The sequence below is a fragment of the Photinus pyralis genome, unplaced genomic scaffold (genome assembly GCF_008802855.1).
Source record: "Photinus pyralis isolate 1611_PpyrPB1 unplaced genomic scaffold, Ppyr1.3 Ppyr1.4_LG8, whole genome shotgun sequence".
NCBI classification, from domain to species: domain Eukaryota; kingdom Metazoa; phylum Arthropoda; class Insecta; order Coleoptera; family Lampyridae; genus Photinus; species Photinus pyralis.
The window spans coordinates 6,176,189-6,201,112 of record NW_022170819.1 but is presented as its reverse complement, the minus strand read 5'-3'; the positions used below and the strand labels follow the sequence as shown (position 1 = coordinate 6,201,112).

At 35.0% G+C, this 24,924-nt stretch overlaps 1 protein-coding gene and 1 non-coding gene across 2 annotated transcripts in view; one reads left to right on the top strand and one right to left on the bottom strand.

Annotated features, from left to right (window-relative positions):
• The window catches only part of LOC116177725, a 124,791-nt gene that overhangs the window by 5,028 nt on the left and 94,839 nt on the right, over window positions 1–24,924 (top strand). The window lies entirely within an intron of this gene.
• Window positions 4,296–4,436, bottom strand: LOC116179878. The gene has a single exon (XR_004147062.1). It is a non-coding gene; the product is annotated as a U4 spliceosomal RNA (small nuclear RNA).

The following is a 24,924-nucleotide window of genomic DNA, read 5'->3' as shown; positions in this document are numbered from 1 at the left end:
ACTTTAAGCCATTTTTATTGAATGGTATCGACTGCCTTACCATGGATAAGCAAAACAAAATCTTCACGAATCCTGGGGTTACTACTTAAAAACAATAACATATAAGGTTTTTATTGGTTTTCATGGCTAAAATCACAGATTCTAAAATATATAAGGTTGTGATACATCAATATAATCACGAAAAAGAATGCAAAAAGAATGACTTTAAGATATACAGGGTGTTACATTTAAAAAATACCAACATTGAGTCAAATCTCAGGAATGGTGGTGCATAATTTTTTACTACGCCACTGGATTCTACATAAAAATATCCAAAATAGACAGTATATATAATCTCTATCTTTAAAAACGGCTGTGAGCTGAGATACACTGCAGTCTCAACCAAAATAGGACACACGGTACAGTCTATGGCCGAATTTTTAATAGCGACTACAAACAATTGCATGAAAGAATGGATCGCGATGGACTTCTCTGTTCGCATTTTTCATTTAGAAAGCTGGAAAATTTTTTAGATGCCCTCCTTTAAGAAACCGCTTCGTCCGTCCCTGCATCCCTCTGGTCATAATTCTTTTACCATTATGAAAACGTCTTGAAGCAAAATTGTACACAATTATCGTCGCCATGTTTCTAAAATATTTTTTATCGCCAGGGGCGTGCTGTATTCCTGCGCGGTATCAAACATGCGTTTGTTTAAAGCACACCCCCTTTTTTATTTTTTTCTAATAATAGTTTGTGTAGGTGGTTGCAATTTAAAATTTAAAACAAATGACATTTGGCAAAGGTCAATCAAAAATTTTATTTTTTTTTTACAAGGAACCTTAAAAAATTATGTAACAGTGGGAGAGGTCTTAGCCTATGCCGCAATTCAAAACGTAGCCGTCAAACAGTGGGGTACTTGAATTAATTAGCTGGGAAAAATTGTGAATATTGCCTGATTTCAATAAAACTCGCTGAATACTTTTATCTTGCAATAAAAATTAAAAAATGTATATGTATGCGTATGAGAAGTATTGAAAAAAATTGAAATAAATACAACATTTAAATATAGGATAATATGTAATAGAAACAGAATGTGTCCAAGGGGGTCACGAAAGACACGGGAAAAATTAAAAACAATTATTGATATTATAAAACAACTGACTATAAAATGACTTTGCCGAGCTCCCTATGAATTATAATTTTTTTTAAATACATAACAAAAACGTTTAGAAGAGCTGTAGTTTTTCAAATCGTAACAACCACGTTTAGCTTATTAATAAACATTATTACACATCATATTAGATAAGTATAAGACAAGTAATAAATCCAGTGAATTTTACAGTCAGTTGTTTTATAAAAACAATAATTTTTTTTAATTTTTCCCGTATTTCTCGCGACCCCTCAACCCAAAGAAGGGGTCGGTTGACTTTACTAAACTAGCTGCACTATCTTACACTACCATAACAATAATTATTTATTTATTTTTTAGCCTATAGGATTTTGGTAATGTAATGAGTAGATTATTGATCGGTAATCAATTTGAGAACGGACTAGTGTTCTATAGATCATTAATAGTGTTGGTGTGCCCCTCCCCCCCCCCCCATTCATTATTTTAGAGCGCTTTAAGTGTGCCGAGTCTAGTTCTGCATTTGGTTTTAAGCTCTTGTTAAGTACGTTCACCAAAAAAAATGTTTATCGAAGGATAATCCCAGGAGTTTGATATTGTCATTGTCCTTTTTTTCTGAAATGTGTCGCCCTCGATTTCAAGGCGAAAAATGTGAAGCCTGCGTGTGGTTCGACCAGCTTACTAGTTTATCGGTTGTACGTTGAAAATTTTGTTAAATTGTGGTTAGAACTTTTCCACGGCAATATATCATTAGGTCGTCTGCGAATAATCGAATGCATACCGGTAGACTAAGACTGGTTACAATGTCAGTTATTGCTATAACGCTATAAGGAACAGTGCTACACTAAGTATGGAGTCTTGTGGGAACCCCATTCTTTTGGAACATGGTGCTAGAGGAATGTCCGTTGTATTTCACTTTAAAACGTCTTTCTTTGAGAAATTTTTGGATGTACGCAAGTATGTTGCCATCTAATCCGAAATTTCTGAGGGGAATGGTTTGCCTGAAGCCACTCTGATATTTTGAGAGAAGATTGTTGTGCTCTAAAAACCAGAAAAGTCTGTAGCTTACTACTTTCTCTATCAGCTTGCAGAGTGTAGCATGGCCTGTAGCTCAAGGGGTTGGATTTGTCTTTTTTCGGTTTGTATATTGGTATCACTATGACCTCTTGCTAATTGTGGGGAAAAATGTGGTTGCTCCAGATACTGTTGTATATGTCGAGTAATTTGGCTTTGATTTGGTCTATTTTGGATTAATACAAATGGAATATTCGACTACCTTTTCACTAGTGTTTGTAAGATGTACACTCATGTACAGTCGCAAATGGTATTGTAGCAGTTTAAATCGCCTAAAATAAGGCAGCGTCAATGTTTGTATTACGAGTAATTTGGTTACTTGAGATTTGAGAATGAGTTTTTTATGTAGATGATGGCAACGCCGCCACTGGCAGTGTCAGTATTAGCGCCACTTTTTGAGTAAACAGAAAATCCGGTAAGGGTTTTGGCATTTTTAATAATAATAATAATAAATAACACCCTGAAACAATTGACCACATAATTGGAGGATGTAAAATACTAGCTGGCACTGCATACACAGATAGACACAATATAGCAGCCAAGATTATACACCAAGCAATAGCCATCAGATACAATCTTATTACAGAACACACACCATATTACAATTACACACCAATCACCATACTTGAAAACACTAATTACAAACTATATTACGATATCACAATTCACACAGATAAAACTGTAATATGTAATAGACCAGACATAACATTACAGGATAAAGATCAAAATATTACCTACCTGATAGACGTTGCCATACCAATAGATGCAAATACAATAAAGAAATACGCAGACAAAATTGAAAAATATACAGAACTAGCAATAGAAGTGGAGAGAATATGGAGGCAAAAGCAAGTACATATAATACCATTCATAATATCAACAACTGGAATCACACACAAAACATTTAAACAACATTTACAACAACTTGATCTAGATACATACACTCATCATCACATTCAGAAGGCAGTCATACTCAAAACCTGCAGCATCACCAGAACTTTCCTCAGAAATAACTAGCCAGACTTGACAATAGTCCGTTTGACTAGGATTAGAACCGGCAAGACCGAGAAAATCAAATAATAATAATAATAATATTGCCTTTATTTGAGGAAATAGAAAAAAAAATAACCAAAGGACTTCCAAGCAAGGGCGAAGTTCAGTGCAGCAGAAAAACCGCTGCCTGTTCTTACACTTAACCCTAGAAATTTTTCCGATACCTAGTATAGACATATTCTATTTGGTATGAAAACTAATTAGAATGACTAAATTAAAATAAATAAAAAAGTATGAATGTGAACTAGACAACAACAACAACAAAAATTTGAAATTGGTCTCTTGTACATACACACTACACAGAACACATAGGGATCGTGTTCAGACAAAAGTTGTTTGATGTTTCCAAAACGAGCACCTACCCCGTTCACGATTCATGTATTTTTCTAAAAGGTGCACTGTCCATTCATTTTAAGGTTCGGCTATAAATTTCGAATGGAATTTATGGATTTTTTCGAGCTATCTTTTTCGCCCCAATTTGTTCAAATGTCATTACTATTAAAAAATCATGTTTCCGCACGAAAAATCGGCCATTTGAAAGGGATAAATAGATACACTATGATTCCTTGAGTAAACATTTATGCATTGCCAATTTATTTATTCGATACTGTTAAATTTAATTTTGTAATCATAAATCATAGAATCGTTATGGCATTATGCAATTGTAATAAAAGCTCTGGTGTATGTTTATACTAGAATACGATAAATTAAATTATTGTATAGAAAATTCAGTTTCTAACATCCCCGCCATCTAGTAATAAAACGTAGAGTCTTCTACAGATCGCAGATACAGATTAGGGAAATGTTTAGAAAGGTTTCTGGAAAAGTGTATGAACGCAATATTTTGTGTTGCAACCCCACCTTTTTTATACTTTATACAACTGTATGCAAAGATATCTTTTGCTTATCCCCAGCTAACCTACAGAACTCTATGACAAAATGCAACGTAAGCCATCCAGGAATCCTATCCTTCCTATATAATTGTGGAAAACTAGGAAATGGAACAACGCTGAGCATAGAAAAACATGACTTTCGAAATTTACTAATGTTTGGTTTAAAATAACCCCCGGAGGGGCTTTCAAAAATTGCCATAGCGGACGGTATTTCACGTCCTCTTGGCGGGGTATTGGTAAAAGTTTTCAACTAGCAATAATCGCACCTCGGATTAACCTCATTGGTTACGATATCGCCACTGCGCAAAGCTGACGAAGCAACATTCCAGCCGAGCTTACTAACCAAGCATGTTTCCTATCCACGTGTGTACGTTTCCTAGTGCGCCACCTAGTCACATCTGGGGTTGAACTCAGTTTGAGTTTTCACCAAACTGATCATGATCCTAGATTAAGAGATTGTAATCTGCGATAAGGCGAGAGCCGTTTGTAACGGAAATTACAATTCAACATTACTAGCCACGTTAGAAAAAATCACCAACAACTAAAAAACTAGTAAATTTCTCCTTGAGCTAATAGAAGCAAAGCGTCTTATTTCGTACTCGCAGTAGCCAATTGTGATGCAAATGTACTATTATAATTTATAGTCATACAACAAAAAGTTCAATTGTGTTTTGGAAAATCTAATGCTTCTGGGCGACCAAATTGAAAGAAATTACCTAGTCTTAAACTAAAGTAGGCTACCCAACATCCTCAAAATGTCACTTTCTAAACTGAATTTGCTCCAATATGCGTTTCCAACTCAAATTTAAGAGTAATATTAGGAAGATAAATCATTCTTCCTGTGGGCTAAACTGGGCGGATACGATAGGAGTGCCTTTCATTTGAAGGAACGGTCTGCGTTTAACACACCCAAAGCCAAACCATAATTTAATATTAAAGCCATATTGCCATATTTGAGCTCTTTTCCAAGACTTCTAGATCGTGATCCTATTTTTGAACTCTATCCAACGTCGCCCGTTGTCTCTAGAGTTGCAAGAACCAAAGATACTGGCTAAAAACGTGCTACTATTTTAATTGTGCGATAAAATCTCCAATTGTTGAGGTGCTTTTATTGATTTTTAAATGCGCTGCGTACGTGTAGTTGGCAGCACCTACGCCAGATGCACGTTGTACAGTCTGCCATCTGAATCCACGATTAAGCACTTCATTTTAGGGAAGAATCTCAACTTATTTATTTATTTTACTCGACAAATGCAAATAAATATAGGATTGGTATTTTATTTGTAAAAAATACGTGCACAAAAACATTAAAAGGTATTTAAATACTTAAATACTATGAGTATATTTATTAGTAGGTATTATTTAAAATTTTAAAAATTTTAAAACTTTAAAATCGTACAGGTCTTACGTACAAATACTAATGCGAATCTCATTAGTTTTGAAAATTTTTCTTTGAGTATTCGTCAAGGTATCCGTTTTACGATAGAAATTTCTAAATAATGTTTACAAAATGAAAGATAAACAAGCATCTATAAATGAACAATAATGACATGTGAATTTTAGCACTCTTGTGTAGATTAGATGAAACGTTCCCTACGTACATACCTACCCTCGATTTATTCGGAAGAAATTCACCCTCGATTTTTGTGTAGTTGCATGCACACGCTGTTTTCAACAATCTTGTTTTGAGGAATTTATAAAAAAATACACATTTTAGTAAGGTATTCTCCACCAGATTATTCACCCCAATAAAACTCGCCATACACAATGTGAAGTTAAAAAGGTAATCGACTAATCGTAAATCGTATCTATTATTTCTTTGTTTATCAAGTTATCGGAAATGTGTTTATTACAAATTATTGTTGCCGTTTCTGTTTTTAAAATGTTTTTTTTTGATACGGAATCATGTACAAGATTATCGGACCTAACCTCAATTTTTTAAAGCGAACACCCTGTATATTTTAGTCTAAAGAGAAAGCATACTAAGTTCTCCTTTCCAAACACAACAGCAAAAATGATATTAAAAAAATTCAAACGATTCAAAAAAATTCAAAAAAGGTTAAAAAAAGATTTTTAAAAATTAAAAAAGATTCAAATAGTTCAAAATACAAAAAATTCACACAATTTTTGAATTTTTGTAAAACTTTTTTAATAGAATCCATTTAAAAATGAGGTTAGGTCCGATACCTTTACCTGACCCCGCACAGTTATTTTGAAAACGGCATATTATGCAACAATCATTACAAAGAACTTTTGTCCATAACTCAAAAACAAACGACTGTAGGCCAGTTTGGATTCAACAACGAATTTACCTATCAAAATTAAACTTTGAAAAACAGTCGAGCTATAGGTATGCAAACAGTGATACGAATCAAACTCGTCAAAGTTTGGCTGATTTGGTGAAAAACAGTCGAGCTATAGGTATGCAACAGTGATACGAATCAAACTCGTCAAAGTTTGGCTGATTTGGTTTCTTTGACGTTCAGAAAGAAAAAGACCGAAACCTTGCATTTTGAAGTATTTCTTCAAAAATTAACAAAAGGAGAGATAGAAAGATGGAGCGGATGGAATTTCACAGTTTGGTTTTTATTATTAAATGAGTGAGGTTTATTGTATGCTTCCGTGTTAACCCAGGTTGTGGGGATGCATAAATGAATCACATTATCATTTTAATTATGATTTTTAACACCCTAGTCCGCCTGTCTGTGCACTAATTTCCTGCCCAACCACTTCTTAGGCGAAGGATGAACAGCTGAAAAGCTTTTGAAAATGTGCTTATTTTTTATTTATTAAATCAATTAAACGTTTTTGTCTGCGTATGTGCAAGGTATCCTTTGGCACGTCATTTCAACGTGATTTTATAAGAAGCATCCTCGCGTATAGGTACAATTTATAAGCATACTAAACGGCAAAACTTTAATATTATGGTAGGTAGGTAGGTACTACATGAAAAAAATTGATTTTTTACTATAACTTTTTTAGTCATAACGCAGAAAAAATTCCTTCTGTGGTGTAAGCTTCGACAGCGACACCACAAAGAATCAAAGGTGAAAAAAGTAGAACTATAGGTACCTCTTAAATAAAGATATAGTAGCGACACAGCCGTAGGAAAAGACAGACGGACGGACAGATGGGCCACAATAACCATTTTTTTTAATTTTTATGAAAATGCACTAAAAATGCCACATATACTTCCCGGATGATTTTTTCTTGAAGAAACGTTTTTTGGAGGTGTTTCCTTATATAGAACAGAATATTTCCAACGACGAATGAGTATATTTCCGCTGAAAATGTCCCCAAGGAATATACCCTCTGTACATTCACCATCGGAATGTTCGCTCTCCCAAAACATTTACATTAGCCCCTGTATATTTGCTCTAGTGAATTCGTCCCAGAGATAATATAATCCAGAACATACGCATAAAGGAATATTCCAAATCTGGATCCACAACATTAGTTCACAAAACTCGCGAGCATGACAGGATTCATCTCCAAGAAATTTCACTCCTTGCCTTGCGAAAAACTTTCCCCGCGCCGACATATCTCCCTACATCCTTCTGAGGAAACAATGCCACGAAAATTTACTCGGATATAACTAAAATTAACCTAGATTGAATTGTTTGTCTATCGGAATACTAACCCTCCTGAAAGAAGTATTCGCTCGGTAACATCCTGGGCTAGTTCCAAACCCACACCATTCCAATTCCAAGAATCTACTTCCACAGCGCTTTAAACGTGTATTCGTTATCTGTATGCAACGTCAGAATTGTTAGGTATTACGGCGACAACTGGTAATTTGAAACAATACCACATTGATAACTGTGCGAAGATATCACACTATTATTGCATCAAAATAAAACTATTATAATAATCAGGGGAAAAGTAGCCAAAAAAATTCAAATAAAAATGTTGTCGTTGGCGTTACACTTTCATTTTTATCGCACAATGATAGTAATTTGTTATAAAATAAGAATTAAGCTTCATTCACAAGTTTAAACCTTTAGCAATAATCGCTCCTTAACAGAGTTCTTTTTAGATTCCTCGCATGAGCTACTATATTGCGCCACCTTAAAAGGGTATACCATGCTGTTTTCAACAATCGCTTGCTTTCTGGAATTTTTCAAAAAATACAAATTATAGTAAAGTATACTCCAGTAGATTATTCACCCCAGTAGAACTCACCATACACAATGTGAAAGATGTAAAAAAGACGAAAGTTTGGCAACGAAATATTCTTCTCCAGGAGCACTCACCTCCAGGAAGAAAATCTACTTAATTACGAATCAGAACTCAATTTTCCCGCAGGAGTAGGTAGTAATATATGTTTTGAAAATTTCTTGAGGAGTAATCTTTTTAGAGATATAGCTTTCCCTTTAAACCCTAAAAAAATACCTCCCTCCAAAGGATAGTTTATGTTCAGAAGTATTAGAAGGATTAGAAGGTTCTATTTTATTTTGTGTTTGTTTTGATCTAGAACTGAATACAAATATGTAAATGTAAAAGAATAAAGCTCGGAATAAAGTAATGCGCATTCTAAATTTGGACCCACAACACTAGCTCGCAAATCAGACCATGCAGACAATAATCAGCTCCAAGAAGCTTCACTCCTTGCGTTTTGAAATATTTGTCCATACAGGGACATATCCCCCTGCAATATCTATCCTTCTGAGGGAATTCAATGCCACAAAAATACACTCAGTTAAGTAAAAATAACCTGGTTAGAACTACCTTGTCGAAACAAAGATTTCCCATATACAGTGTGTCCCAGGTAAAACGCAAAGGGTAAAGTATTTTTCGCGAAAGATCCACGAAGCCTTTGACATTTCAACATATATATTACTTTGCATCAGGCAAGTGCAATTGAACGCTAACTTCAAATACATATCAAAGACCTCGCGGATCCACCGTGACAAAATACATTAATTTTGTTTGATTATGGTGCGTTCAACCTGGAACACACGGTATATTCACCCAAAGAATATCCATCCATCGGAATATTAGCCCTCGTCAAATTCGCTTACTATACTTATTTCGATATTCGCTCCGCGCTCGGTTATTTGTACAAACAATGTGTATTACCTAAAGGAAGCTTGCCCGAAATATTCACCCCCAAGAAATCTGGTTAATTACGAATTACGATCCGCCATACCTACTTGCCCAAAAAAACCCGCTCTACATATTCGCCCCTAAGAAACCTCGTCCCTTAAAATTCGTTGCACATCCTCTGGGAAACCTTCCGCAAGGAAAATTCGCGTTTCTAGTGAGGGTTTCTTTTTATTTCTGCGTAGTTTATTAATTACCAGTCAGGGCGGAATACTAAGTTTTTTCATGATAGTCGATTTCGTGAGGTCGAATTTCGTTACAGTTGGTAATATAATGAATAATTTTTTTTTTGTAGGGAAATATCGTCTCTGTGTGTGCTCATCCACCCTCGAAGATTGTGGACGATCGGAATAGTCGCTTCCTTAAAATTAGAACCAGATATATTCGTGCTTTTCACCCCAGAAAACTTACCCAAAATATTAACCTCCCAAATTTCTTGAAAAATAAGCCTGGAAATATTTTCATTCTCTCCAGTTTCCACGATGTATAATGAATGTGTTTCTTGAGGTTATTCGAGGATGAATTCACGTACCGAGACGGCCACCACTTTTCTAAATAGTTTCCCTCAAAATGGCCCAAAAAGAAATATTTCGCTATGCGGATGTTTAAACGTGAATGTTTGGCCCGTCGTATTCCGATATTTCGTTGTTGTAGGCCGATATTTTTTTTTGGGTACGCATTTTCCTTAGAGCCGAATATTTCAGGGGCGAGTTTTACTTGGGGCCTCAAAAAATCTGCCCAAAATATTAACAACAGAAAAGTTTGTCGCGTTAAATTCAATCACGCATCCCAAGAAAAAATTCCACGAAAAAATTTACCCTTCAAAAGTGGGTTATTTGCCTCTAAGATAAACCTCGCTAAAAAATCACGATTATAATTGGAAAAAGATCCCAATTGGCTTTGTTCTTCTAAGACAAGTCCTATTTGTTTCGATAGGATCTTAACACTAATGCAAATGTAAAAGAAAATAAACCGCATTTCATTTTCTTGAAGAGTTTAAGAGTGCGTTTTGTTGTTGACGAGGTTCCAGAGGCGAATATTTGAGTGATAAGTATAAATCCGAAATATCTTCGGCTTCAAAATTATGCCCCTCTAAAAAAACTCACCCCCAAGGAAAGAGAGCTCTGTCGGAAATAGCCTTTCTTTTCTTCAGAAGAAATATTCACGTTTAGACTGGAGCGAAAGAGATGTGCTACTACTAAATTCCTTAACTGCGACCTGCAGTGGGAAATTAATGCGAATAAAAAAGCAAAAAGCCAAATTTCATTTAATGTAGCAGGTAAGTAGAGAGAGGCAAATAATTGAATGTTTTTATTTTCTTTAGGTTATCGATTTCGAAGCTCACTTCATCATCAGACTGCTAAAATATATAAACGACTCCAATTTTATATAGAAAATGAATGACAATAGCTTACCGTCATTTAAATGCTGAATGAAAATGGGTACATCTGTATGAAGGATCGTATGAGTTACATTACATTTTCTATATAAAACTGATGATGAAGTGAGCTTCGAAATCGATAACCTAAAGAAAATAAAAACATTCAATTATTTGCCTCTCTCTACATTAAATATATCCAAATAATTCACATTTCAATAAAACCAAATTTCATTCTTTCGAGCGAGCATTTTTGGGGGTGAGTTTCTTTAGCGGAGGGGAGTTCTTGCCACTGAGTTATAATTAACTCACAATGAATTTTCTGGCAATTATTCTGTATACGGAATAGGTCGATTGCCCGAGCACGTCCAAAGAGGATATTAAAAAATTCCTCTGATGTACATTCGCTCATCCTTGGAAGGAATTTCACTTCTTTTTAGCCCAAGCTCCCGAGTTCTCAATTCTAATGCGAATCTGCTTCCATCAAAGTGCCCCTCTCACCTTTAGAAAAAATTAACGGTCAGAAGGACTCATTGCCCTTTCCCTATCAAAATTAAGACTCAGTAACAGAATGTCATGCTCTCCAGAACAAGTTTTCCTAGTGACATACTATTCAAATTATAATTTCGTACGAAGCAAATCCTACACTATTTACCCCAAAGAATTCGGAATATTTACCTTCAGGAATTTACTCCCGAAATATTGTAGTGAGGTATCTGATACAAATAAACCCACCCGACCCGACGTATGCGGCCCTAAGAAAGTCAAGAATTGATTTGTCCCACTAAGTGAACCCGCCTCCGACAAAAATTTAGATCCCCCGACCTTTTTACTCTAAGGAAAAATCACGTTCAGAAGAACTGCTACCAGTTTTTTTTTTCTATTTCTGTGATTGATTTATTAATTAGTCCACACGATATACAATTAATATTATAAATGGTCTCGACGCGCGGTTGAGAGTCGTTTTCTCTTCATTCATGGAACATACCTCCTGCCCGATTTGGGTTTGAACCATTTTTTGGATATTTGGATTATTATATTATACGAGTATAATCAAATTTAAGAGAAAAATTCAAATTTATTAAAGTGGTGTTAATTAATTAATTTAATAATTTCACTAGTTGGCGTTGAAAAAAACGTTATTCTTTTGTTAGTTATGGGAATTTATGGTATTAAAAAGTATAAAAATCTACATGTTTATAAGATATTTACCGAGGCGTCTACCGAACTAAGGGGTTTTCAATGGAAAGCACTATTTTTCGTGAGGTATACATGAACTTTTCTTAATATAACAACATAAAATAAAACATGACATAGCTGCTTCCCTTAATTGGAGTTTTTCTCTTAAATTTGATTATGTAAGACACTATGTTTTTTATGCTGATATATCGAAAAAAGTGTACTCTTAAGAATATGTAGGAAAACTAGTGGTTGCCATTAAAAAAAAAGCATTCCTTGACCATGCAGAAGCGCGCCACTGACCGCAAATTTAAAGTAGGTAGATTGGTAGCAAACTTTCTATAGTTTTGGATACCATAAGGCTTCTTTAAAAAAATACGTTATTTTGAATGTACAGGGTCGCTATTAAAGATGGAACCAAAACTCTCACGCTCAAACCATTTGAGATACAGACATGAAAATTAAAATGCTTCCATTTGATGTTTTGATCCGTTAAAAAAAATGTTTGACACATTGTTTTTGAGTGCGACCGCCATTTTAAAAAGCAGCATAGTTCATGTGATCGTCAGCATCAGAAAGCTTAGTTTTTTTCTCTTTTTTATTACCTTAAACATGTATGGTGTTAAATCAAAAAATAATACAGAAAAATTAGAAAATGCTTTCCATACGCTTAGCTGGCCAATGTATTGCACTTTGAATTTAGATGCCTTTAAACTAACAGAACGTGAAAAAGTAACAAAAAAGCAATGAGCAGGTCACTCACAGGTGTTTAATAAGTGACAAAAACACAATAGATACTGACAGTTTTTAAGGGAATTTTTCGACGTACCATGTGCCAAAGCTCAAAAGCTTTGGTTCCATCTTTAATAGCGACCCTGTATAACCAGTGTTCGAGACAACATTTTCGCCCCGCATAATCTTGCAAGGAATATTCTCTTGGGATTTCTGCATCGAAAGCCGCTCCCTGAATTTGACCTGCATTGCATATTTCTCTCATTCTGATGTATTACCTTTATTGAAGCTTTTACTTAGTTTTTTTCCGACGCCCCATGGTTTATACCTAACAGTGACGTCCGCGACGACCTAAAAATCATTTCAGTCAAAGATGAAGTGAGTAAGTGTAGTGCAAAATACCTAAATAAATTAGAAGTGCATACAAATGTCCTCGCCATGAATCTCTTAGACAACAGTAATGATACAAATAGACTGAAGAGATATAAAACTCTAGACCTACCGTTCAGGTTTAACTAAATTGCTTTTCACATTTAACAAAAGCTTAAGAAACAACAGAGCTGATTATCACTGGATATAAGCTCCTTTACATTTTAATTCAAACCCCCGTTCCAGCAAATGCAGTTGCTTATAGTATTGTAACCTTATTTATACTGATTGCAAATAGTAATAAAACACTACAAAAAAAAGTACTTTTTTGTTTTTCTGGTGGGCCCGTTTTCAGAAGACAATTCAAGATTCTTCTAATTGTTTTCTAAACACACGTTTGAATTCAATTTTGTGTGCTCTTCTTTTGAAGATTTGTAAGGTCAATTTTTAATTTTTTGTCAGATATCTCCATAAATGGTAATGGTAACGCAAAGTATGTGCTCAGGATAAAAAAGAGCAAACTTTGACATTGATAAAGGCGCGTTTGAAACAAGTATCATGATATAATAATAACAGAACTCGAAATACAGTTATTTTAGAATTTAATGACAACGCCTTGACACTATTTTAATTTTTTACAACAACGTCTAATTAACAAATTACCGTCATGGGTACATTCACGTTTGTAAATCAAGCACATCCACCTTGACCTTTTCAACAAACAAAAATTCGTAAATCGCACGTTAGGGAAGTAAATTCCTATGCAACCGCAGTTGATTTAGGGCGATATTTTTTTTTTACTTAACTAAATCAAAAACTATCGAATTTTATATTGCATTACCGTAATATAAATCAACCATTTGATCGCCCTGTATAAAATTACGTTACATCAATTCCAAAGCTCATATAAATCCCTTTGGTTCTCGTCCTCGTGGGTCCTGTTGTAATCCGCCGGAGCTTCCCCTACGCACTACGGAATTTCCTCTCTCTCTATCCCGCCGACAAATCAACCCCATCTTGTCTCACACCCTAACCCTTGTCGTTGTAAAAAAAAAACTTTACGTAGGTACTAGCGCCGGGTCTTTCCAGGGTATATTTATGTTTATTATACACCTACTAAAAGTGTACCTCTCTCTTTTCGGTATCAGCGCCACGAATAGGAATTGCGGAGAGATGTATTGAGGAAATGATACAGATTCGTGCATAAGTTTTTATTACGTAGGTCTCTTCCAAATAAATATAATTTCCATGAGTAAAATTGTTTACATCTCCTTTGTGATAGGCGTAGATTGCTTTATGGGGTGAGAATGAAACAGACCCTTTTGTTCTCATTCATTCGTTCAGTATTTCACAGGCAATCGCCATACAAAAATGGGCCAGGTTAACGTATATCAAAATAATTTGTTAACGCCATGTTGGGGAAACATTGAAAATTGATTATTTGAAAACCGGTGTAGTTATGGTTTTTCACCAGCCATCTCATGTTTTACCGCTAAATACTTTAATTTTTGCCACTCGCACGTTAGTAAGGGAGATATTGCATTGGGGTGAAAAATGACCCCCCCCCCACTTTTTTGACGGAAATACGCGTTTTGAAGCACCAGGATTCCAAATCAAACAAAATCTCGATTATGTCGATCGGTCCGTCTGTATGTCTGAACTCTCGTTTCCGGCTAAACGGGTGAACCGATTGGAACCAAATTTGGTACACATATAGACATAAAACGGCAGAATCGCCCATGCGCAAGTGTCCGGGTGGTATCGGTGCTAACTTCAATTTGATTTCGACTAATACAAGTAATTACACTTACCCCCTAACCAAGTATTAATTTGTTATTAATATTACAAAATAAGTAACAATAAATAAACCATTGAATTTGGTTACATTGAATATAAAAAAATTGCGGAACCCTGTTTGATTCCGAGAAAATGAAACTAAGAACTGACACCAATTTCAACAGGTTCTTTGACTTGCAAAATACATTGAAAATCTAAAAATTTAAACTCATTTGAATCCTTTTTGCTTTTACATTGAGCGTGCGAAAAAATTTGAGTAAAACACGCAGAGCTTTAAAGGTTGCTACATAAGTAACGTTACTTAAGTATGACATATGAAACTATCATCCGGAACTGAAATACAAATTTCCTCAGATCGCTTTCTGCAAATATAAAAGATATCTTTGACTCGTATCCTGTGTCGAAAGCTTTCACAAACGCGCGTGGTGCCAAATCTATTATTCCACTTTTTAATCGCTGTTTTGATTGAGGTTTTGAATGAATGGGCACCAAAGTGTAGAAGATATAAATTGAAATTTCCTTCATATATGCCAGCATTAACGATACATTTAAGACTTTGTTTGAAAGATGCTTCCTACTCATCCAGGCCAACAAGTGCTCATATTCTTTATAATAGGTTTTTGCATTTGAATTTTCAAGGTACCAACTTTTCTTCTGCTTTTGCAACAAGCCACTGAATTTATTTCCGTTACTTTTAAGTTATATTGCAGGTATATAAAATGGCAAGTGCGCGCCTAGCCTTGGCCAGGCTAAAATCTATTAATGAACTTCCTAATTAATCTGTGTCGATTTTGGAGGAAAGATTATAGAAGACACATTATTAAAAATCGCTTGCTGACTTTTGATGCATTTATTGGATTTAAATTTACCTTTTGATAATTCCGATAGGTCAAAATACAATATTACTGTTATACTACTGAAGAGAATTTTAAATTTAAAATTTAATTAAATACTTTAAAACAAAAAAGAACAATCAATTCAAATCAGGGTTGCCCTCCTTTAATCGCACCAGATAGCGCTAGGAACTTCATTGTTTACAAGGCAAGAAAAAGAGCTATTGAGTACCTTCCACAGGGTTCTTCGTAATTATAATTTTTCATCCATATTTAAAATATTGTGCCACCATCACGGAACACGGAAATGAATGTGTTTATTATACGACTGTTATGTAATGGAGCCCGACATTCACACCAAGGGCTCACGGTACGAAGAATATGGGTAGAGATTATAACAATTAAAATAGAATCATAAACATGGTCTTTAAACTAAACAAGAAAAAAGCAATCTTGAAAGGTTAATTCTGTGGACGTCAATCAAGACCATTGGAAATTCCTCGCGAGGCTTTCTTTCTGCTAGCCAACATTTCCGAACAGACACTTATGGCGGGCAGTATATTTTCACATTTCTTATTCTTGGTTAACGTGTAACGATTTTCCTATGTATATTATGTAGTTTAACAAAGCTTGGTGGGTCGAATGCTATGGGATGACAATCTTCCAATACCCTCAAGTTAAAATCAAGGGGTGTAAGTTTACCACAGCTGCTTATTTTTAACTCTTTATAGTTTTTAGCAATGGAATGGCAGGCACAACCCTTTCAATTCATTTAAATTATCTTTATACTTTTGTATGTACCCTACATTTCAATATGGCAATTTCTATTACGAAATGCTTGAAAATGGACAGGTACTTTTAAAAAGCAATTTGTTAATTTCTCATCTGCCTACTTCCGGTCAATTAAAAACGTTATCTTAAATTATATGGTAAACACTAAATTTAAAGACATAAATCTTTACTGCAGTTGATCTACAACATAAATAATTAATACGAGGTATCCACTTAGTCGACGATTGGGGGAATGCGTTTCCTTAATGGCGATATCAGTATAAATTTCCTATATGATTTCCATTGCGTGTAATTATTTAAATGTACCGTAGATTAATGAATGATTTAAAAATTAGGGTCTACGTTAAATATTTAGAAATCGAGTGAGATTAAACTTTGAGTAGGGGATGATCGATACTAATTATAGTTGGTGAACGATTTCCTTATATTTTTTAATTGGAATACATACCTACATATTTAACCCCAAATTCGTATATTTCTAGGCAATAGCACACTATCGACATGTTTACTCAGCAAATCAAATTCTTTCAATTTCGTAAACGAAAAGCAAACACAAATATGAAAATGTAGTTAAAAGCTATCAGTCACGAGATTCCATGTGTATCCGTTCGAAAACTACACACAAAAAGAATATTATGAGTCATCGCATGCGGGTCCTCCGGGATACGCTTCTGTGATTGACAAGCGTTTTATGTTGGTATAATTATAGAAATCCCGAAACGAGGGAGAGGGTGCTCGGTATACAAAGATTCGGTAACTGGAAGTGTAGTGATTTCGTGTCAATTAGAAATTTATACGTGAATAAAATGGTTTAAATTATGTGGGGTGGCAGTTTTCCAGAGCAACCATCCAACCGAAAATGCTACCTTATACATTTTACGAAAGCGTATAAAGGTCAGAATCGATACTGATCAACGCCTTACGTATGATTATCAGAAAAGTTCTCCGCACTTATTGTGTTTACACTAAGTGAGGAAAGCTTGAAATTTTTTCCAAAAAATTACAGAGGATTTCTTCAATTTTCCTTACTTTTTTTAAATGATCCTGGCGTGCAGCATCGATAATAATCAAAATCTTTCTTATGATCATCATAAAGGTACCCTTAAGTTAAATTTTCCGAATTTAGTACGTTTGCGATAAAAGAGAGGAAAGTTTGAATTCTTTTCGACAAAATTACAGGGGATTTCCTTCAATTTTTCATACTGTATTTAAAAATTGTGGCGTGCAGAATCGATACTGATCAAAGACTTTCTTATGATCATGAGAAAAGTACCGTCAAGTTGAACTCTCCGCACTTATTACGATTACGATAAAAGGGAGGAAAGCTTGAAATTTTTCCAAAAAAGGAGGAGGATTTCCTTCAATTTCCCTTAGGTACTTTATTTATAAATATAATATAATATAATTTCATGAGGTGGTAAGACTGTAATGCAACCTTATAATTCAGTGTTTATATTACTTACAAATTCTTTGCGAGATATTTTATATTCTCCCAAAAAACAATAGAAGTAAGAAAAGTATTTGTAAACGATTTCCAAGGAGCGCATTTCCACATTAATAGGTTTTTTTCCGAAAAAAATAGCCACTCCAGACAAATTCGTTTCAGCCGGTTAACCAAAATGATGACGTGCCGTTATTTGAAAAGCACCATCGGCCTGAAACTAAGAAGGGTGGCTTTGCGCATACACAACTTATTTTTTGATGTGTGGTTCCAATTCACCTTCAATTAAAATTGTTGAAAAAGTGGTCCACAATTAAAAAAGTTTTTATTCTATTCTCGTATTCTATAAGAAGCCTCTTCAATTAACATTTTATTGCGCAAAACATTTTTTTATACACATTTCAATTTGATTTCATACAACCATCCTTCTCTTAAGAAATGAAACATTCGTCCATAATCAAAAAATGTTGGGACTGCGCATCCGCAATCCATTTTTTGTAACATGTACAATAAACTAGCTACCAAACCCGAAACATAAAATCCGGGGTGCAATCAAGGTTTGCCGCTCTACATTGCTATTAGGAACTGGTGAACATTTTAGTTCCCTATCGCTTATTTAAAAAAAAGAGCTAAAATTTCATATTCTATTATGGATCCTTTCGTAATGAGCGATTGTTTAGATATACGTTAGTTTAAGTACTACTGCTATACGCCTCCGAATAAAATAAACCTGAAGTCCACATCTGGGTAGTTGTAGTAATAGAATTTTTACTCTTTTCTCCACCACCCAAGGAGTTGCTATAGGGGTTAAGTGGTCGAAAGAGGGAGGTTCACCTCCTGCCATTATATCAAAGCTTTCGTTTAGTACCTATATGATCCATGCAGCAGATGAACGGTATAAACAGACTGAAAATCGCGTATTTTTTTTATTTTTTTTGACATGCGTTAATATATCCAAAAGTGTTTTTGAAGTCGAACCTAAGAACGCAAGAATTTCAAAGAAGCATTGTAGAATGCGTCTAAATAAATAGGGCACATAAGTGGTGCAAGTTTTGTATGAATAATTTCAAATGTGTTTTTTTTTAATTTAATTGAAACCCCTTTTCAGGCGGTTTTGGCAAAACTGACAGCAATCATCTTTTAAATTTACTGAGTGACCGATTGATGATAGTACGCAAAAATGTCTCCACTATAGAAGGAGAAATTTAAACTATTTTGTGGAGCAACAAAAAAAAAGGTTCACCAGCTCATAGACTATTATAAGAGACCGTAAATTTTGGTTAATTGAGGTATGCCCATCATATACCTTTACCTGAAACCGTCAAGAAAATCTAAATTTCAGGGCTATTTTGACATTAGAAAGTTGATCATTACCTGACTAGTACTGTAATATTTTTGCCTGACGCCCATTACAGTCCTAGTACATGCAAAATAACAATTAGATCATTCGTTGAATAAGTTATTCAATCAACGATTGGATAATTATAATGCAGACTATGTGGATATATTTAAATATTAATATACCTACACAAAGGATAATGGTTTTTTATTACGAACAATTAATGGAATATGTGTGGAAGTAATTATTCCTTTAGTTTTGCGCCAGTCATTAAAAGGTTTCTACGCCTTTTCGTACCTTTTTTTGACTTTGTGGGGAGCGAATATTTCACTATACAGCGGCCGCAGCTTCGGCTACATTATAACAACGTCTTGCATAGGTACTCTTCTTCACTGATACCGGCTTTTGTACCTAGTTATAAAGACTGTATAGTTGAAAAGTACAAACTATAAACTGAAAACTGCGTTAAAAATGACACTGACTGTTTTAATTATTTTGAAATCTCTATGGAAACAATTAAATAAAGTGATTTTAGCATGCGTGATTTGGTATCAAAATTTCACACATGAATAATTTAATTTGGAAAAATTTTCTACATGTTGCGGTTTCAGGTAAAATTTTATACATAATATGTCATGAAAGTGAGTCTACCTAACTTGGAGGCATTAAAAAGATACTCGGACGCTACGCGTCCTCGTACTTTTCAATAAGCCTCCGCGTCATGTAAACGACCACTTTCATGACTTATTATGTAAATAACTATAAATACTGTATAATTAATTTTTTTCACTACTAGCGTCTGATGACATGATTATTAACATTTTTTCCACTTGTAAAGTAGGCTTTCTCGGCATTTGTTCAAAGTGGTTAATAATGTGGACCTTATTAACTAGTAGTCAATAATGAGAACTATACAACCCGAAATTTCGCTCAATAAACGTTTAGACAAGTTCTCTAAAATGAATAATTGCCACAATCAGCCATTTCCAGAGAAATTACATGCCTAAAATTATCACATTTTGAAAAAATTCGAACGAAATTACTCTTTGAAAATATCTCAATGACAGAACAAAATACGGCCTGTTTGACTTGTACTTCTACGTACTTGATTGACATGTTAAATTAATAAACAAAAAATTCTGTCCAACCGTTCATTTTCTTATCAATATAATATGTTAATTTAGAGGATTTCAAGTGCTAGTAGTGAAAAAAATAGTATATATACCACGGTAGAGAAGTCTATTATTGCCTTCGCACCTTACACCCCTCGGCGCAAGCGCCTCGAGATGTAATCTTGGTGCTCAGGCAATAATACTGTACTTCTCTACCTTGATATATAATGTACTATTACTTCACACTTTTGTAGGTGTGTGTGTCAGAAAACGCAACATCGTCGTTGCTTACACAATCAAAATATATCTTCATACAAGATTGATTCCCACTTTTAGCTATCTGCCAAAGCACCCCGGGATATTGTTGGAGGGTATGACGCAGCCCCTAATAACGTGCCGCCCGTGACGGTCCGCCCCCCTTCGCTACGTCACTGGGCATAACAGACATACAGACAGACACACATTCGTTTTTACCGCATTTCCACAAAGATACAAAAACATGCGCTATTGTGGTCACTGTTGGGTATGTCTCTGTCTGTCTGTACGGCCCTGCAGCTGTGTCGCCACTAGATACTAAGAGCTATAGTTTTCCTTTTTTCGGTATTTGGTTCGTTATAATGCCGAGACTTGTACCGAGGAAGGAATTTTTTCAGTGAATATTACTAAAAAATCAATTTTTTTCATGTACCTACCATAATTTTAAACTTTTGCTTCAAATTTTGGTGTTTATTGTGCTCATAACTTCTACACGCTAAGATCTTTCTTATAAAATCAAATTGAAATGACGTGTCAAAGAATAAACTGTGCATGCACAGTGCTAACTTTCTTATTTGTGAACGGATTTTTAGGGTAATTTTTCGAAAGAAAAAAATTCCACTTATATGATGGTTTTGTCCGTCTGTTCCTCGTGTTAACTGGAAAACGAAAAGAGACAGCGATGTCAAAGCTTCACTAATCGATTTCTATCAAGGATCAGTGGTATTAAATATGAGCCGGATTAAAGTCTGGTTTCCGAATGCGAGCTAAGTAGCAAAAAAATCCCCTACTGAAAAACTGAAAATTATTTATGTGCAGAGGCTCAAAAATGAATTGGGCATGTGCAGACCGAACTTCCCTGTTTGTGGACGAAACTGTGGACAAAAAATAGATTGTAATACGCCGATTAAAAACGCGCAAAAAATTTATTGTGCATGCACAGTCCTACATTACTTATTTGTGAAGTCATTCTTCTGAAATTTCAGCGTAAGATGCTTATTCTAAAATCAAATTGATTGCGCAGTGCTTATTCTCTTATTTATAGCCGAATTTTTCCGAAATTTAAAAAAAAGGTGCTTCGTATAGATGGGAATTTTTTAAACCTTGTTTCTGAAATTTGAACTACACTATTTACAAAATCAAATTGAGAATATATGTCAGAAATTATTGTGCGGATTTTCCCGAAACTTAAAATGAATTGGGCTGGTGGGTAACTACTTTTTTGCAAAAAAGACTGCTTTAAAGTGGAAATTCGGTTTTTGTACATCGTTTACGATTACTTTTTAACTTCTTATTTATATAGATAAAGTAACCAGCCGGCAGCCAGTCAACTTTCTTTTTCGCTATCAATGGATTTGACCGTTTCCTAAATCAAATGGGGTTAAGATTAAAAATGTGGGTCTCTTTAATTCTAAATGATTGCTAAAACTATGGTTCATGTTTGAGTTTTCGCTAATCATGAAGCAAAATCCACCAAGGTATAGGATTTATAACCACAATAAGCACAAAAGTGTGAGGACTGAAAACATTTTTACTATAATTTTTTTCGTAAGCGGCGCAGAAAAATTTCTTCTTTGGTTGGTGCAAACCAATATCGAATTATATAGCGAAATGAAAAAAAATGTTTTTTGCTAGACCTTTTTAGTAACAAACTTATAACAAATTCCCTTCGTCCTTCCTCGAAATCATAACGAACCAAATAGCGGAAAAAGTAGAAAAATAGCATCTAAGGTGAAGATCTAGAAGCAACACAGCTGTAGGGACGGACCAAGTGCCCACATTTAATTTTTGTGGAAATGTTCTAAAAAGGATGTTGAATTCTGTTTGTAATACTTCAACTCGTTGATAGGTGCATTTTTGACTTCTACAGCATTGATGTAAAAATGACTTTCGACTTTTTTGACGGGGATATACGCTTTGAAGCACCAAAAATCCGAAGCAAACCAAATCTTGATTACGGCGGTCTGTATACTCTCATTTCCAGGTGTACGGCTGGGCCGATTGGAACCAAATTTGGTACACATATAAGAAAAAGCTGTTAAGCAGAACGTGTATGCGAAAGTGGGCGGGTAGTACTATGCGGTCAAAAATGAGTTGCTGTACCCTTTGGAATTTTTGTTTACACTGGAAATCGTTCGTAACTTCAACTTTCAAAGGCGACTCGACAGCAACTCAATTTTGATCGCCCGTTATCTGTGCGAGCCATACCAAATTACTTACCTATTATTTAATAATAATAATAATAATAATGTTTATTCCCACAAAAACAACTAATAGGAAAACAAAAATAAAATAAATAAAGAAAATAAGAATAATGTGGGAAAGGACTGCATTCAGTGTAGCAATACCCTGATCTTCCATGCAGCCCTGTCAAGCATAATATAATAGCAACACATATATATATCAGTAACACCAATGAACGAACACTCACCACGCATTAAGAAAGAAAGAAAAAAATATATATATAAATAAGAAGAAATGCTACAAAACCTATAACGGCAATGTATTTGATATTAGCAACTGGCACATTTTAGATTTGAATGATGATGGACTGAGCATTTTGAGAGACCGCGGAATAGCATTATATATTTTTACCACGTTATACGAAAACGATTTTTCAAAATAACGGGTACTGTGGGTGGGAATATCTAACAGACCCCTATGTCGTAAAAACAAATTATGCACATCCGTGCGGTAACTTAAACGGTCAAGCAAGTATCCAGGAGTTTGGAAATAAAATAATTTATGATAGAACACAGATGAATGCAATATTCTCCTTTGATGCATATTAAGCCACCCTGCTTCCACAATTTTGTGAGAGATGTGATCCCTACGTCCGATACCGTAAACAAATCTTAAGCATGCATTTTGCACTCTTTGGATCCTCGTCGCCGTGACTTGATCAATACATGCCCCATAGACTACATCACAAAAATTAAAATGGGACAAAATCACAGAATTAGACAAATGCAATTTAATTTTAGGAGTAAGAATATTTCTATTGGGGTACAGTTTTCTTAGAGTCCCAAACGCTTTGCTTACAGAGGCACTGACATGCTGTGTAAATTTAAGATCTGCATCCATGTTTAGACCCAAATTACGTGACATGTTCATTACAGGCAGCAACACATTTCGGAGATGAATTTTAATAAATGGTAGTGCACGCTCCCTAGCTAATTTACGACCGAAAATAACAACCGCAGATTTTGTCGAGTTAATGTGCAAATTGTGGTCTAGAGCAATATCAGCCAAAGTATTTATCTCCTTGTTCACTATTTCAATGGCTTCGTTCAATTTAGCAGGATTAAAACTATGATAAATCTGCGTATCATCCGCATATTGATGGTACTTACATATAGACAGATTACTACAAATGGAATTAGAATAAATAATATATAAAAATGGTCCCAATACGGAACCCTGCGGAACACCCCGTCGTATGTCAAGTGAAGAGGAACGAGTATTATTCACAAGAACGCTCTGTCTTTAGTGTGCAAATATCGCATATGCAAGAAAAACGTTTTCAAACCACTACCACTTATTTGTGCAGACAGAGGTGTACCTACGGACAGACGACAATTATTTTTTTCGCGTGATGGAAAGTAGCTCAGAAACTTGAAATAGATTCGTTTCCTAGAAGAAAAGCAAATCATTCATTTTGGAAAGAGTATTCACTATAACCCTTCATATAGGCATAGGCTAAACTAGTAGGATTAGAACTAAACAAGTATCCAAAAACTTTAACAGCGTTGATGTAGGCGAAGACTGAAAACTACAGAATCATAGCTTGTCTAACTTCATGTTTTCAATTGGGTGACAATGCAACTTTATAGCTTTATGAAAGGGAAGTTTAGTAGTGTTTTTCATCTTTTTCTCGGTTTTTCCACACGAAAGATAAATTGCAGAAACGTAACAGTTTCGCTTATAAAAATACGCGATGCCAAAACGTGCATAATATGCAAACCTTTTGTTTTTCTTGTACGGAAAGTGTTTTCCAATGTTTCCCTTTCCAACTCGGCAAATCGTTTGGATATGTCGTGGCATATCAAATTCCGGCACCGCGCTATTTTTATGAAACGTAAACAGCATCTCTGCAGTAGAAAACGCGTTCGCTTTAACGTCGCCTACAATTCAACTCCCGTCCAGAATTCGATTAGATAACAACTCCATAATAGTTTAGGTAAACGTGTTGTACAAGTCATGGCCAATTGTTATGCAAAAGCCAAACACTTTTCGAGCCAAAGAAGACGAATGAATCTCGCGCACGACACTCCAGAGGTCAACGTTTTCTAATCAAGCTCCCAAAAAAAAAAGTTTAATGAACAATTTAACTCTTTGAAATTTCAAGCGACGTTAATTCCTTTTCGTTGTTTGCCATTGTCCCAGAGGACACCCACGGTGTCCAGGTTGTCCACAAAGGGACCCCTGGATCGACGAACTCGACCGAATTCGAACGAATAGAGGAGTTA